The sequence below is a fragment of the Hylobates moloch genome, unplaced genomic scaffold, assembly GCF_009828535.3.
Source record: "Hylobates moloch isolate HMO894 unplaced genomic scaffold, HMol_V3 SCAFFOLD_20, whole genome shotgun sequence".
Lineage (NCBI taxonomy): Eukaryota > Metazoa > Chordata > Mammalia > Primates > Hylobatidae > Hylobates > Hylobates moloch.
The window spans coordinates 5,941,968-5,952,589 of record NW_026652295.1 but is presented as its reverse complement, the minus strand read 5'-3'; the positions used below and the strand labels follow the sequence as shown (position 1 = coordinate 5,952,589).

The following is a 10,622-nucleotide window of genomic DNA, read 5'->3' as shown; positions in this document are numbered from 1 at the left end:
GGACAGAGCCACAGCCACGTATCTATATGGAAATTTGGTGTATGAGAAAATTGGCATTTCAAATCAGCAGATAAAAAAGAAATATTCAACAAACTATGCTGGGACACTTGGCAATACATCTGAGGGAAAATATTAAATTTTATCTTTATTTTATTGTAATAAATTTCAGATGCAAAATCAACAAGCTAAACAAAATTTATAAAATATTAGAATAAAACATAAGGGGAATTTTTGTAATTGAGGAAACTTTTAGAAAATACAAGGGATTTGCAGATTTTGAGCTCATAAAGTTATTGTTTTCTCTATTAAAAAGACACTTAAAAATTAAATGAACAAATGTAATTATATAAAAATATTTGCAGCACTGGGCCTTGTGGCGGGCAGCAGTGCCACCAGGAAACATGCTGAGCTGGGGTCAGGAACTGCGCAAGGAGGAGGAAACCCTGCTCCCGTTGAAGGCAGCCCTTGCATGACCTGCTGAATCACATCAAGGTTGAAGCATTGGCCCTCCAATCAATGATTAGTTCTAGGAGAGGGGATGAGGTGCTGTCTTCTCCAACTTCTCCAAATGCACCTGAACAGTCACACGTCATGTCGGTGCCCATAGACAATGAAGCATCAGTCAACCAAACTACACTGGAGTGGAGCATAGAGTCCTGTGACAGAAGAAGAGGAGGAAGAGAAAGAAGAATCAGATCCCTAAAGGAGGGAAAAAGCCAGGATTCGTTATACAAATTAAATTTCTAAGTCTCGGGCTCTTTCTCCCCAAGGAAATCATCTTGCCTTGAGCCCTAGGGCCTGCTTGAATGGAGAGCAAGAACTATAGGAGGATGTGTAGTTACAAAAATTGCTCATCAATAACTCAATCTTCAGAACGTTATGACCTACAGAAAATCAAAGATGCTGTGTCTTAGCATTGAGCAATATGGGTGGTGCTATGTCTGTAGTCTGATCAAATTCAGTAACTGTGTTCAAAACAAAATTTCCTCTGGAATACTATTGAGAAAATCTGGCATTTGCAAAAAGGGCAGAGTTTAAATATGAGCCAATCTTTCCAATCAACAATACCTCTTTTAAGAAAACCAGCTAACAGCTGTTTGCATGCCATTGAATCCTTGTGAGCAGTTAGGCCACAGTCTAGGACAGAAAGATGACATGGGGAAGGACTGAGGGCCATCTGAGAACAAAAGTTGTTGCTACTTCTCAGAGGCATTGAGACACGCTGCATGCTGTAGACTGCTTTGTGTGGCTGTTATCACATCTCGCTTGAGATGTCATTGGTAGAATGTTCTTAGAAATAAATTATAGATAAATAGCCATCATGGAGTTTGCTGGTTTCTAGATAGCAAAAGAGAAAAGAAGCAGTTCTGGCCTGGCGCGGTGGCTCACGCCTGTAATCCCAGCACTTTGGGAAGCTGAGGTGGGTGGATCACTTGAGGTCAGGAGCTCGAGACCAACCTGGCCAACATGGTGAAACCCTGTCTCTACCAAAAATACAAAAATTAGCTGGGCATGGTGGCATGCGCCTGTAATCCCAGCTACTCTGGAGGCTGAGGCAGGATAATCACTTGAACCCAGGCGGTGGAGTTTGCAGTGAGCCAAGATTTTGCCAATGCACTCCAGCCTGGGCAACAGAGTGAGACTCTGTCTCAAAAAAAAATAAAAAAGAAGAAGCAGTTCCTCCTCTGATGAAAAGATACAACAGGATAGTTTGAAATTCATTTCTGGCCCTTAGAGAAGAAGTGTGCCGTGCTTGGAAGACTGGATTTTTATAACAGAGATGACAGCTACAGAATAAGAGTTGTTGATACTTGGGATCTGAAGTAGAGATTCATTTCTGCATACCATCCCTTTTCCACTGACTATACAGTGAAATGAGTAGTTGCTTAATATTATAAAATTAATTTTCCCTGCCAAAGCAACAGTGAAAGCCAAACAAAATACAAATAACCTTCTCAAGCAGAATTTATGTAACGGTTCTCAGAGAAACATGGATACCCTTTTTTGTTAATCAGCATTTCATTAAAGTTATGTTGAGCTACTCTTAGAGGAAACAGACAAAAAAAATTGCAGCATATGTAACAGTTAAAAGAATTAATAACTGCAATATGTAAAGAGTAACACTAGTTAATTAGTAAAAACAAATGACCAATAATACATGGACAAAGAATAAGAAATTCACAGAAGAAATACAGTTATTAGTGAGAAGCAATGGCTCACGCCTATAATCCGAGCACTTTGGGAGGCCAAGGTGGGCAGATCACCTGAGGTCAGGAGTTCGAGACCAGCCTGGCCAACATGGTGAAACCCTGTCTCTACTGGAAAATACAAAAATTAGCCAGGTGTGGTGGCGGACACCTGTAATCCCAGCTACTCAGGAAGCCGAGGCAGGAGAATCACTTGAACCTGGAAGGTAGAGGTTGCAGTGAGCCGAGATCGGGCCATTGCACTCCAGCTTGGGTGGAAAGAGTGAAACTCCATCTCAAAAAAAAAAGAAAAAGAAAAGAAAAGAAACGCAGTTATCTAATTAAACACATTAACAGTTGCTTAGCTTCACTAGTGCTAAGAGGAATTAAAGCAATGAGATATGAGTTTTAGAAAAATGCGTATGATTTAAAATCAGTTTTGTCTGTTAGTATGTTCTGATGAAACTGGGGGGAAGCCAGCATTCTCATACATGCTTGTTGGTGCATAAACCAATGTGACTATCTTCATGGGCATTTTGGCAATATTGTTAAAGTGAGAAATATGCATTCTCTATGTCCCTGCACTTTCTCTTTTCCGTTTCTATCTCAGGAAAAAAAGAAAAGCCTTATGAGGTAAATTTAAGGACATAGTGGAGCAGCTAGCACACAGGTAGATGCAGAAGCAAACCTCTGCTTTGGGCCTTAGTGTCCAAGCCTGGAAATAAAAGGGGTTTGATTATGTGATCTGTAAAGTTTTCTTTAGTTCTAAATATTATGCATCTCTTACATGAAATTCAGTAATGAGTGGATGAAAACATTTTAAGTAATCTTCTACTATTGACAAGTTCAGTGGTTTTATTTTTCTCATTTTCTAGAGTAGTGATTCCTAGAGATTAAATTCTTTTCTGTGGAGATTCTGCATTCTTCCTTACATTGATAAATAGAAGCTTCTCTAGAAAGAAGCAAAACAATTTCCAGCAAAATTAAGTATGGATCAGCTACAATTATTGAAGACTGTTTACTAACCCAAAAAGGTGCTTATGAAATGACTTGTGAGCAGCTGTTTTCCAGTGAAGCATTATTGGTTATTGAAACCCTGCAACAGGAGAAAACCTGGTCCTGACATCTAGTTATGTGCATCTATTTTTGAGACCAACTGTAAGAATTGATTTGTCTTGAGCATCTTGCTTTGGGTTCTTCAAATATGTTATCTCAGACCTTTAAGTACTATGAATAATAAAAACTTCAGAGTCCTATCTCAAGATGATCCTTCTCTTGCAAAATTGCTTTATCCTGAAATCTCCCAGCAGAGCACCGGTGCAACTGTCTGGAGCCCAAGCTGGAGTTGGCCATGTCTGAGCTGTTCTGCAGCCAACCCAGAATGTAGATTTCTTTTTCTGTCTGCTGGATCTATTCCCTACAGTCCTTCACCCTGTGTTACATGGACGAATTTTGTTAAAAGCTACTCTTTTGTTTTCTATGATTTGTGTAATAATAAATAATGTAGTTTCATTAATCAAAGACTTTTCTTGGAGATCAAATTTGGTTCATCCAAGAAGTATAAGTCATTTAAGTACAATGTCATATGATATCCCCTAAATGATGATCTGGTTTATAGAGTTTAAATACCTACCCGAAAACTGATAAAATTATAGACGCATATGGTTTCATAATCTAACAAATTGATTAACTCCCTTAGTTTTGGAAAACAGAAGAGCTATAAGAGAATTTTATTGTTATTATTATTATTATTATTATTTGAAGGAGAAGTCTCTATAAACTAAAGATCTCTGTAAACATCTACTAAGGTCCCTCTATTTGATTTGCTATAAGGTGGAATAATATTTTTTCAGGTAATAGGTTCAGAAGAAGTGGCTGATTAATATCAGAGTTTTCATGTGCTTCAAAGAAGCCATTTAAAATGAAGGGTTTGGGAATTTCACTTCTTGTAATGGGAATAAACTTAGTTAAGTGAGCTAACTGCTAAAATAAGCAAACATGCAAATCAACACTATTTGGGGGAACATAACAAAATTCATGGTGTCTACAAAATATCATTCATGATGTCCAGGATGCAATGCAGGATTACCATACATACAAAGAAACAGTCAAACATGACCCATGCTCCAGAGAAAAGAAATTAATGTTGATCAACTCTGTGATGACTTGGATATTAAAGTTACTAGAGAAGTATTTTAAAGCAGTTATTATAACCATGCTCAATAAGATAAAGACTGCTTTAGTCATAATGAAGGAATACATAGGAAATCTCATATAGGGACATATGGAAAATCTTAATAGGGAAAATAAAGGATCAAAAAGAAATTAATGGAAATTCTAGGACAAAAATAAATCAATAAAATAAAATTTCAAATAATAAATTCACTGGTGGGCTTAACAGCAGATTAGAGGTATCATAAGAAAAAGATAAACAGAAATAGATTAATAGAAATTATTCAGTCTGAAGAACAGACACAAAAAGATTGGGGGAAACATGAACAGGCTTTAGTGGCACAATATTCATAGTCATAACATATATTTAATTAAGATCCCAACATGAAAGAGAGAATGGGGCAGAAAAAGTATTTGAAGAACTAGAGGCTGCAAATTTTCCAAATTTGGCACAAAACAAAAAGTGTTTTATGTTTCATACTGGAGACCATATTCAGTTGCTTTCTAAGATAACTAAAAACTGGCCAGTCTTTGTAAAAAGAAAGGATGTTATTCTGATTGCCTGATGGTATGTTATTTGGATCGCAAAACAACAGGAAAATATGAGTAGTCTTTCAAAATGCATGATTTGGTGAAATAAAGAATATCTAGATTAGATATTAGTAAGTAATTAGAAAAACCTAAAGCCAAAAAGAAAACAAATGAAACCAAAGCCTTTACAATGGCAACAATAACAGGAAACTAATACGACTGAGCCATAACGATCTGTGAGATACCTCACAATTTACTAGTTTAAATTTCAAATTATCAAAGAACCACATTACCGGGGAATGAAGTCAACCGGGAGAGTTTGATTTGTTAGCGAACTGTAGTATTCGGCTGTTCTCATGCTGCTATGAAGAAATACCCAAGACTAGGTAATTTATAAAGAAAAGAGGTTTAATTGACTCACAGTTCTGCATGGTTAGGGAGGGCTCAGGAAACTTAAAATCACGGCGGAAGGCACCTCTTCATGGGGTGACAGGAGAGAGAATGAGAGACAGCAGGGGAAACGCTAGACACTTATAAAACCATCAGACCAGTGAGAACTCACTCACAATCACAAGAACAGCATAGGGGAACTGTACCCATGATTCAGTTACCTCCCACCAGGTCCCCCCCAGGACACGGGATTATGGGGATTACAATTCAAGATGAGATTTGGGTGGGGACACAGCCAAACCATATCAGTAGTACTAAAGCCAACTCAGAATTTGAGAGATGGAAGAGACTGTTAGAAATCAACAAAGTCAGTGAGGACACTGAGGCCAGGGAGGGCTTGAGAACCAAATATGCCATTTCTCCTTCCCATTTATGTAGATTTGGGAGAGTTAGTGAATCTTTCCACACTTGGGAAACAAGTTTTTAAGAAAATTATGTGAGGAATTTGGGCACCTCGCACAGTATTTGGCCCAAATGTCCTCAAAGTTATTGCCTGTCCCTAGTGATTTAACAAAGGCCACATGTTTCTCTGGGGGTAGCTCTGCCTTCAGCTGGTCTTGCCTCTGTCATTCAGTGCTCTTCCTCTCCACATTCCCCAACCATTAAAGTTGCCTTCATTTCTTTGTTTCTGGGGTCTGTGAACATACTGTTTCCAGAGAACTCAAATCAGGTACCACTTCTTTGTAACCTGGAAGTGGTTCCCTGAAGAAGCCATTCAGTCCAACCTGAGGCTCCATCAGGTAGGTGAAAAGAGCACCTGAGAACCACTAGTGTTACCCTTACTAGCTGTGTGACCTAGTCAGAGCCCTTCATCTTTCTAAGCCTAGTTTTTTCATCTAAAAACAAAATATGGGTATGGCTATCTCTCTCACAGAATTCTTACAGAAGACAGATGAAACCATGAATGTAAAAGGGATCTGTACATGATAAAATGTTACATAAATGTGATTTTGCCTTATTTGTTTATGAAATTTCTTGGAAGAATTAACAGCACAAATCAAATTGTGATCTATCACCGTTGAAACTCAATTTCTTTGCAGTGTACTGCTTTCATGAGGGTGCCCTCAGCATCTTTGGTTTATGTAATGGTAAATTTTATATGTGGTGCCAGATGTTCCTTTGTCCCCAGGTTCTGGGAAGCATGTCAGAAAATGTCGGAGGTAACCATTGGAAGACATTCAGGGTAACCTAGTAAAGTTCTTGGTATCTCAGGCTTATGACAGATGGTTTTAACTATTTGGTGCTTCATGTATAAGTTAATTAACGTTTAACCCAATGTACTTATTTACAAAAATCTATTTAAGATATAAGACTTTCCAAATGAACATTAAAAATTCTTAAACGAAAATGATTTAAACTCACATCTATAAAAATAATGTGGTTTTTAATTCAATTAAGATGTGTTCTCCACTGTCTTCCTTCTCTCTTAAAAAGTACAGTTGAAAGGAGAACAACCTAATTTTCTTATTTGTTTGCAAAGTACAGATGAGGGTCTGCCTTATTATATTTTTATAGATAATCTCGTTTCCAAGGGAAAAGCAAAATAAAGGTTGAAGGCTAAGAATAGACATCTAACATTGCTCCCACCGTTACTGAGAAATTAAAAGAGACATCTTTCAGTTTGTGGGGGAAAAAAAAACCGTCTCTGGCAGAACTCAAATTATGTCATGACAGAAAGAGCTAAATACCAAATTGACATTTATTATCTCCCTCAATTTTATTTGGTTTTAAGTTACATGTTCTCTTCATTTATGTAGCCATTTTCAGGTGAATTTCAAACCTGTCACTTTCCTTTACTGGACACACGTAAAATAAGCCCTCTGAGATTCTAGATCAAGTGGACACATTGCAGATGAATCACTCTTAGGACTTCTACCATGACATGCAGAGTGGATGCAGAGGAAACATAAGCAGAAATGGACCTGACGCGGTGGCTCATGCCTGTAATCCTAGCACTTTGGGAGGCTGAGGCAGGTGGATTGCCTTAGCCCAGGAGTTTGAGACTAGCCCTTGGCAACACGGTGAAACCCCGGCTCTACTAAAATATAAAAGAAATTAGCCAGGCATGGTGGCATGCGCCAATAGTCCTAGCTACTTGGGAGGCTGAGGCAGGAGAATCGCTTGAACCCAGGAGACAGAAGTTGCAGTGAGCCAAGATAGTGCCACTGCACTCCAGCCTGGGCGACAGAGCAAGACTCCATCTCTACAAAGAAAAAAAAAAGCAGAAATGGATATTTCAAGTACAATGAAATGGAAATTTCAGATTTCTATTTGGTTATATAAAACATCAACTCCAAGTGGCTGGAGCAATAGAAAATGTGTTGGCTCACACAACTGACAGTTCAGAGTAGGGTTGGCTTCCTTGCTGACTTAATCCTATGGTTCTGGATGTGTTTTTCCTGACAGTCTTTGGACTCAGCTTTTCTCTGCACATTGGCTTCACCTCTAGAGTGGTAGAGAGATAGTACTAACACTTCAGATTTCGCATTTTCACCCAGCCAAGTTCAAAGAAAGAAAGCAGAGTTATTTTCAGAAGTTTTTGCAGAAAATTAAGAATGAACTTTCCCAGAATCCCTGATCTTAGAGTCCCTAACTTAAGTCCGATGCCCATTTATGAACCACCAACCACCAAACGAAATTGATTACCTCCAGGCATGTGGTTCTCATAAGAAAGATACTAAGAGAGAAAGCAATAGTGTCCCTAGTAGGCGTTATGAAGAAATGACAGCAAAGCCCACCAGGAATTCCTGAAGGAAGGAATAGCTGCTCATCATTATACTAATGTCAGATCTTGAAAAGCTTTTAGAAATAATCTATTCTAGCCGGGCACGGTGGCTCATGCCTGTAATCCCAGCACTTTGGGAGGCTGAAGCTGGTGGATCGCCTGAGGTCGGGAGTTCAAGACCAGCCTGGCCAACATAGTGATACCCTGTCTCTACTAAAAATACAAAAAAAAAAAAAACCAAATAGCTGGGCATGGTGGCGGGCACCTGTAATCCCAGCTACTAAGGATGCTGAGGCGGGGGAAATAGCTTGAACCTTGGAGGCAGAGGTTGCAGTGAGTTGAGACTGCTCCACTGCACTCCAGCCTGGGCAACAAGAGCAGAACTCCATCAAGAAAAAAACGGGAGATAATCTATTCAAATTTCACAGTTTATAGGAAAGGAACTCAAGGCAACAAATAAATTGAGTTTCCCAAGTTGCACAGCCGAAGGTGGCACAGCTATGACTGTGACTTAGGTGTTATTTCAAATCCATTGCGCTTTCAACACCAGGTTATTACTTTTTTCATTCTGACTAATAAAAACAAAACCAAGGCATATAATTCTAATTGTTTTTTCATTGCTTTGGGATTCCAGCCGCTGGTGGGTACCATAACTTATAGAGGGGAAAGGTAAATGCGGTTTCTGTGATATAACTTATTTACAATACCCTTTAGTTTATTTTGAGGATATAGATTACCTTTCAACATCCTGGTCTTGTGTAGTTGTTTTGTTCCTTATCAACAAAATTCTAAAAGGGCAACCAATGTTCCGAAAAAGAACTGTAGTACTTGGGGAGCAAAACTGTATTAATTTTCAATGGCTGTTGTTTCATAGCATAACCTTCTGTATCTTATCGAACCAGGTTTTATTGTGAGTGGATTATTTGGCTTTTATTGTTTAGTTGTGCAAAACTTTACAATTATTAGAAAGAAGTTTCTGTTTTGAAGCTTGTGCTTAGTGGGTTATTTAATTGTACAATATTTGCAGTGAATTCTGGGATAACACTTATTTTAGTAATCAACTCTACATTTAGAAGGGCTTATGCTTAATTATTCCAAAAACAGCTGCCTACAGTTTTGTGGACTTTTTTGGGTCCATGTCCCTGAAACAATTTTCTAGGATGAAGACATTCCAGTGGGAAGCCTCACTGGTATTCTGTTTCAGGCCAGCAGCTCAGTCTTTAAGGTAAATCTTTAAAGTCCAATCCTTAATGTAAAAAATCAGTCACTGGGCTGTCAGACCAAGCATTTTCATCTGGCCTGTGACTGCAGATCTCTTCCATTGTGAACTGTGTGTGAGAGATTTTAGTGTTTCCATGCAAAGACATATGTAAATCTTTTGGAGACAGTCCCGTCAACTCTGTTTCTCAAATTCCCACAAAGAGGTTTATGTCTTCATGGGAAAACAATTCTAATGTTTTAATAAAGTGTCCAGCTTGTGCATATATTAAACCATAGAACCTAAACATTCCTTTTTTTTTTTTTTTTTTTTGAGATGGGGTCTCGCTCTGTCGCCCAGGCTGGAGTGTACTGCCTCGATCTCCACTTACTGCAACCTTTGCCTCTCGGGTTTAAGCAATTCTCCTGCTTCAGCCTCCTGAGTCACTGGGATTACAGGCATGTGCCACCACTCCTGGCTAATTTTTGTACTTTTAGTAGAGACAGGGTTTTGCCATGTTGCCCAGGCTGGTCTCGAGCTCCTGAACTCAGGTGATCTGCCCACCTCGGCCTCCCAAAGTGCTGGGATTACAGGCGTAAGGCACTGTGCCCGGCCAACATTTTTTTCTTATCCCCTTCGTGGTTTTCCAATGAGTAATGTTACCATTTCTAAATATTTGATGAAGGTGATAAAGTGGATTAGTCCTCCACACTTCAGTGACTTGTGGATTTACTCCCAGTTGGGAGCATTTCTGTCCTAGGAATATCAAAATCAGTGACCTTTTGGATGTCAATTTGTTTCTCCATCTGTCCCACAGTAAAGATGTGAGAAATTAGGCTGATACTATTGAGCTATATTTTACCTCCTTTTAGGTGTCTATATGTTGATTCCCATATATTGAGCTTCTTTGGCAAATTTTTTTATATGCCATCTCTCTTCATTAGAGTGAAGATAGCTCACAAGTGAAGGATGCAATAATAAACCTTAAGATTTGTGGCTCATTTCCTGCCCCCTTTTTTAGTATATAGTTTCTCATAGTTTCTTCTAATATTCTAGTTCTTTTCCCAACCCAAACAAAATCATCTATGTTTTTCTAGCTAAGTAATGTTAATTCAGTTACAATGCTACACACTGGAAAAAGAGTAATGTTATAGGAAAATGTGTTTCATTTTCTGAATTTTTGTCAGCTTTGTCATAAGGGGAGTTGGACCAGTATAGCCTATATTAAGAACAATCTATGAAATAATCTTTTATACTTGTCAATAATCAAATTAGAGCTTGAAGGGAACAGATGTAGTCTTAATAACTTTCAGAATCATGTCACCTGTTTAAATTAAAGGGAACTTTAACCAAGTAGGTG

The 10,622-nt window shown here is 38.5% G+C and overlaps 1 pseudogene; it reads left to right on the top strand.

Moving 5' to 3' along the window:
• Window positions 1–401: 401 nt before the first annotated feature.
• LOC116460412 (snRNA-activating protein complex subunit 5-like) lies at window positions 402–703 on the top strand (annotated as a pseudogene).
• Window positions 704–10,622: the final 9,919 nt, after the last annotated feature.